General features: G+C 35.9%; 1 long non-coding RNA gene across 1 annotated transcript; it reads left to right on the forward strand.

Moving 5' to 3' along the window:
• The first annotated feature begins 3,998 nt into the window (after nt 1-3,998).
• Nucleotides 3,999-5,010, forward strand: LOC141628623 (uncharacterized). Its single transcript, XR_012537162.1, has 4 exons — nt 3,999-4,095; nt 4,315-4,382; nt 4,502-4,562; nt 4,766-5,010. It is a non-coding gene; the product is annotated as an uncharacterized LOC141628623 (long non-coding RNA).
• Nucleotides 5,011-6,629: the final 1,619 nt, after the last annotated feature.

A 6,629-nucleotide genomic window follows, 5' to 3' on the forward strand; every position in this document is an offset into this window, starting at 1 on the left:
TGGCTGTCTGGTTGTATTGGAGACTATTATATAAATCACATATAAATAAGCTAAATTATACCAACCTATCGCATAAACATAAATTAAATGATAGGAGTAATTATTAAGAATACACTTACTTTTATCGTGACGAAAGTTGGACTTGATGCTCCAATTGCTTGAAACACACTAATTCATAAATATATACAGGAAATTTATAATTAGCATTTGGCTCAGTAATACTGATGGGACATTAAAAGGAGCCTAGTCTTCAAAGGCCATACAATAACAATTGACATTATAATGTAAGGTTGTAAACTTACTCAGACATCATCTTTACAAATTTCTTAGTAGGATTATGTCCGCAAGAGTCAATCCAGTACACTATGCTTTTTTTTTCACATTGATTGCCGTTAGCAGCCAATGCTTGCTATGAAATATTGATAATTGAAATGTTAGTCATATACATGCATGTAAGCGTGATAATAAATGAATAGAATCGTGGTTCATTATAATAAAGTATTATACATACCGATTCTCATTGTATGGGGCAAACCATAAGCTTTTGGGCGTCCTCAACCGTTCAGCAATTTTATCAATGTGGTCTCTGTATTTGTATCCATGCAGCTTTTGAGAGAACAATTCAGGTGACACGAATCCGTAGTCATGAGAAACATAGTTCCCCTCAGCGATGTGTGTACACAGGTACCTATTACGTCAAATGGAACGAAGAATGTTATTTTCATTGATGATTTAAATAAACATCACTATTCGTAAAACCAAATGCCAAGTTTTAATTAAAAAAAATTCATCCAAATTACAATGTGCATAGCATCTAACTCGTCAAGGTCGAGAAACTGACACAGGGATTCCCCATCCATAACAACAGTTGTACCTTCGCCCATAACATCCTTTCCGATATCAATCATGAATTCTTCCCGGGTAGCTAGCTTCCTTTCAGCCAGCTGGTGCAAAGCTACCAACGTTGGAATATTCAATTTTTGCTTATAATCATCGGTGTGATATCTAGGTTTAAGAGGAACACCAACGTTGTGTGCAGCAAAAGTAGATTTAACCCCGGTCTAAAATTTAGAAAAAAAATATATACATTACACGAGACGTCATATATAATTTAAATAACAAAAAAAGGAAAAACTCACAATCTATTTTTCAAATTATTACTACCTCTTAAATTTGGATGCAGAGGCAGTCGAATCAGTGACTTTGGGTCTTGATGTAGTAGTCCTAATTTCAGCTATAATGGCTTCGTGTAACTCTTGAAAATGTAAAAATTCAAATACTTACTATGTGTTAGATAAGGTTACCCTAATAAATTTAAAGATGTCCATTATATAAAATGCGTTCGCTTAAGCATAACTACCTCGGAGATGTCAACACTAATGAATGCTTCAGGCCATTGCACAATAGAACCCACGACATCTTGCAAAAGCCAATTTTCACTACGTGGTACTATTAGAGTACCATATTCTTCCAGATATTACTAGGTCACTTCCACTTCCCTCCATCCCTCACGGAGGGCAATGACTTGATTGCCTTAAACCTCAACTTCTTGAATCTGGTCGTTATAGACACTAGTAGAAAAACCCTATCACGACGCAGTTATCATGGCGGTTCTAATAGAAACGACGCGAAAAGCCCAATAAATTGGCGGGAAGGAAATTTTATGTATGTAAGAGGTCTATAGTGGCAGTTTAAGTAAGAACCGACGTGAAAACATAAATTTTTTATGGCGGTTTCGAAATAAGAAACGCCACCACAGGTCAATTGTGGCGGTTCTATTAACAACCGACGTTAAAAATGACGTTAAAAGTTGATACAAAGTTACAATTTTTTGGGTTAAAAAACCGCCATGATATGTTTTTGTGTCGGTTTCTAATTAAAACCGACTTTAATAGGTAAAAAAAAACCTTCAAAAACCCTTTACATTATACTCGGTAATCAGTATTGATTATGTTCATTCCTTCGTCGTCTTCTTCATTTCCAACCGCCAAAACCTCACAATCCCCTCACAATTCAACCCCGGCAGCCAAAACTTCCTTTTCTTTCGCCGCCCTCGACACCATTATGCCGCTGTAAACTCCTTGTCACGAGGTTAGTCACATACTTTATTTCATCGATTTTATGGTTTTAGGGTTTAATCGATTTCGGCTAATTAATCACCATTTTATTTCATCCTTTTGTTTTCAGTTATCGTCGACCCACCTGCCATCCAAGCCGTTCGTCAGCTACCAGTCACAACCCTTGATGTCAAGGTTAGTATTCTTCTTTTATAAACCTATTTTTTTTGTTTTTAATTTGTGTTTTATATGTTGTTTTATGATAATTAGTATGGTTTAGGATGTGTTTTATTGATTTATTATATAATTATTGTAAATTTCAGATTCTAATTTAATATTTTTTTTTGTGAATTATGGTTATCAAAATTGGGGATTTTGTATCCTAATTGGCGAGTTACTGGATTCGCTGTGAATACGCCCTTACCGATTCATGATCCGGCCTTGTAGAATATGTGTTAATATGTATATTCACCAGACAGGATAGAATTCGCTCAACGATTCGCGATTTAGAGAACCCCGAGCAACTGCGGTACTACTGTAGTATGCTGGTAGAGTAATTGAATACGTCTAACCATGTAATTGTGTTCATTCTAAGTGTTTTTCATGTGATGGGAGAGAGTACAAGTAATATTTTGAATAATGAAGTTTTCAATCTTGCATATTTTGACTGGAGTGATACACCTAAACAGCTAGAGCTCTCTTATTTGGGGTAGACAACTAAGTCCTAGATCATAACAAATTCCTATCTAAGCTATGTCCTCTGACAGAAAGCACGTTCTGTTTTCCAACACATTTGTGAAAAACTATTGACTACATGAGACAATTAACTACCAGACTGAGTTCCTTCGTCTTCTTCATTTCCACACCGACAAAACCCAAAAACCCTTTACAATCCCCTCACAATTCAACTTGGGCAACCACCGACGTCAGGCCTCCCCCACCTGCCCACCACCGCATCCCGTCTGCCAGACCACCAGCAAAACGCCGACCACACTCAGCTCTCCTTCCTCTCTCCTTCCTTCCACTCGCCGCTGCTCACGAGCACCAGTCACCCTACAATCACCACCAAATATTTGTAATAAGCTGTCACAGATGCATATATGGAAGATTACGATTCGATTCAAAGAACGACGATGCCGATGAACTAATTGTCGACATTGAGACCAATACTACAATTCCAAAGGTTGCTTCTTTTAATTTGAAGCTTTTCGAGTTATTTAGTTCTTAATTGCTTGATCGCTTTGTAAGGTTTTAATTATTTGTTATAATTTGTTGCTGGTGTACTATAGAACGAAAACAAGTTTGCTGTTTTCTGATGGCTCAATATCAACAGGTCGCAAACTACTTTATTTTATTTTTCTCATACCTTTTGTTTACATCTCCAATTTCTCATCATCACTTTATTTTTAATCAATCAATCCATGATTATGATTTTTGATTTATTTCTTCCAAATTCAAGGTTTTGGTTTTTTTTATTTCTAGTTCTTCAATAATACATACAAGAAAATAGCAGCAGCTCCAATTTCTGTTTTTTCTGATCAGGTAAAAATTGTCACTTGCTTCTCTTATAATGTCAGATACTCTACTATAGTAATATTTTGATTTGATTCTATAATTGATTGATAGGCAGTTGTTTTAATTAGCTTAAATAGTCAAAATGTTAATGTGATGCCAATTTTGCTTCACTTATTTGATACGTCTTATTTAATAAGGAGTAGTATGATCCCAATTTTCTTGTCTTTTCCACAATTGCAATCAAATGCCTATTTTCTTGTGTATACTGCAGCTCAATATGGTCATTTATAGCGGGTTTCATTCATTTACTGCTTTTTTCCTTTTTCTTCAGCATGGTTAGTCAGTTTCGTAGTCATTTACTCGTTCACTCTAAACATCTGTAAATTTGATGTTCAACTTTTGCCGCAATTGTGCTCTTAGGTTAACAAGGTTATTGGAGGTGGTTTGCATTTTATTGACTTGATTCAGGTTATTTTGTTTTACAACTGCACGTCGAAGACTGGACTTTTAAAAATGAAATTAGGTAATAATGCAGACTTAACTTTTTTTTTTCCTAATATTATTGTTCTTCTTTCGAATCTTATTCGGATTTTGCTATGGAGTGAGAGGTCTGTTGATATTGAGCAGTCAGAAAACAGCAAACTTGTTTTGTTTCTATTAATAAATAAATGAGCTTGGCTTATAGTGATATGTTGATAACGTGCTCAACTTTTTCTATCCATTTCATGTCCATATCCTTCAGAGGGTGATGGATTCGACTGCTACATCTTTGCTTCATCTCTACCTTGATTCGATCAACAATGGTTGTAGGTCTGTCAATGTATCCCTACGCTCTACTCTTATTCTTTTTGAGTCCATACCTGGTATATGCAGGAGTTAAAAAGAGCCCATACATACCTTATCTGAAATCTCGATTTTTTGTACTTCAGGGGCTCTGATATGACAAGTTTAATCCCCAACCACGCCTCACAATCAGTCCATTATCGTAAGGTGAGGTTTAGTTTTGTTGTGATTTTGCTTTTACGCTTTTGTGTGTTCCCTTTTAATTTATTTAACTATGCACGTGTGCCGCTTGACAGTGGCGAAAGTGGTGTAAGAAAAATTGAAACAGCTAAATAGGCAATGCTGTATTTGGCTATTGTTGCTAGTTGTTGATTTATATTCTTACTAATTGACCTATTTGTTAACTATAGCTTATGGAGGAATCAAGCATGTCAAGTGGCGATATTCATGAGATCAAAGAAGAGTGGGCTACTAAATGTTTAGAGAACTTATAGATTGGTTTATCAACTAAGGCATGTATTTTTCATACACTTGGATATGCATCTTTGATAATAATGATATTGATGTTATTTTTATGTTGGATGTGATGCGAGATTGATGTAAGTTTGTTGCTGGACGTGTGTTGTTAGGAATACTATAAATGTGGTTACATTTCTTTTGACAGGTCTTATTGTGTTCATATAATATTTGGAATTATCAAATTTATGCGGAGGTGCTGCTGAAATTTCCGTAGAAAATTAATTATTATTTTAAAAAAAATATAAATAATTTTTACGACGGTTCCTTCAGAAACGACGTGAAAAAATTAAATATTTCAAAAATATTTTGCCTTTAATGGCGGTTCTTCGCCAAACAACCGACGTTATAATTACCTATAATGGCGGTTCTGTAACAACAACCGTCATTTTTTTTACCTTTTACGACGGTTCTATTAAAACAACCGTCGTTGTGCTTACCTATAGTGGTGCAATATGATATTATTTAAATACCTATGGTGGCGGTTTTTCAAACAATAACCGCCACTATATATGAGTTACAGTGGCGGTTCTTGTGTAAGAACCGTCTTTTTATCTAAGCCTATAATGGCGGTTTTGTTGAAAAACCGCCACTGTAGCTAAGCTATTGTGGCGGTTGTACAACCGCCGTAAAGGATAAACAACCCCGTGATATACGGCGCACCCATAATTTATAAAAACCGCCATAAAAAGGCCATTTATGACCGCCATTATAGGGGGTTTTTCTACTAGTGAGAACGCTACTCCCCTAGCAACAACAATTCTGCCCGATGCTACTGTAGGGTCTTTGTAGTAAAGAACACAAGGCTTCTTGCAAACGACCTTCATATTTTTAATTAATTAGTATATATACATGCACTACTTTAAATAATAAATTTAATTAATTAGTATATATATACAAAAATTATAAACTAGTCGTAGTAGCTAATACCTCATCAAAAGCCGGATTTGGAGATGATAAGAACGTGTCTTCGGCTCCCACCTCCACCTCCTTCTCCTTCTCCTTCTCCACTGCCTTTATGGCTTCCTCTTCATCTACCCCATCTTGATCCTTTTCCATGTCTTTCTCACTTCGCATGCCCGCTTTTTTCTTCTTCTCCCCTGCTTTGCCGATTACCCTAGCAAGAATGTCATCGCGTCCTTCAGGCTTCCATTTTCCTTCCTGTACCTCCTTCTCACAAATCCTCTAAATACACAGAAACCCATTATGCAACTAAATTTTATTTAAACTCACAATTATATAACCGACCATTAGTGGTAGGAGTGACATATTTATTCAAACTTATAATTTTCTCTTTGATGGCCTTATCATATGGAGTTTCTAACTTTCCATTCTTAGGAATGTGACCGGTCACCCAAGCGTCGTGACGATTGACAGTTCCAAGCTTCTTCTTAATCAATCTATAACCACCTATGGAGCCATAAAAGACGCCCTTTTCTTTGAAATGTTCTCTTGGTTCTGCCTACTCATAGTCTTCATAAAATGACTTGTATCGAGTAACGTAAGCATATTTCATTACTTATTAAGTGATTACTAATAAAGTGATCCCAATGAGTTTCAGGTAAATTACCTTAAACTTGTCAGACTGCCTATAAGCAATAAAGTTATACCAATCTTGCTGCCTGACATACCGATACTTCTTCGTTGTTGGTTTCTTTTTTATCTCCCCGGTCTTCTTGTTGAACAAGTGGTTTTGAGCAACCTTTAACTTCCATGCTCTGAAGGATTTCCCTATCTTTTTTTTAGGTAACCATCATG

Source organism: Silene latifolia, chromosome 2, assembly GCF_048544455.1.
Source record: "Silene latifolia isolate original U9 population chromosome 2, ASM4854445v1, whole genome shotgun sequence".
Lineage (NCBI taxonomy): Eukaryota > Viridiplantae > Streptophyta > Magnoliopsida > Caryophyllales > Caryophyllaceae > Silene > Silene latifolia.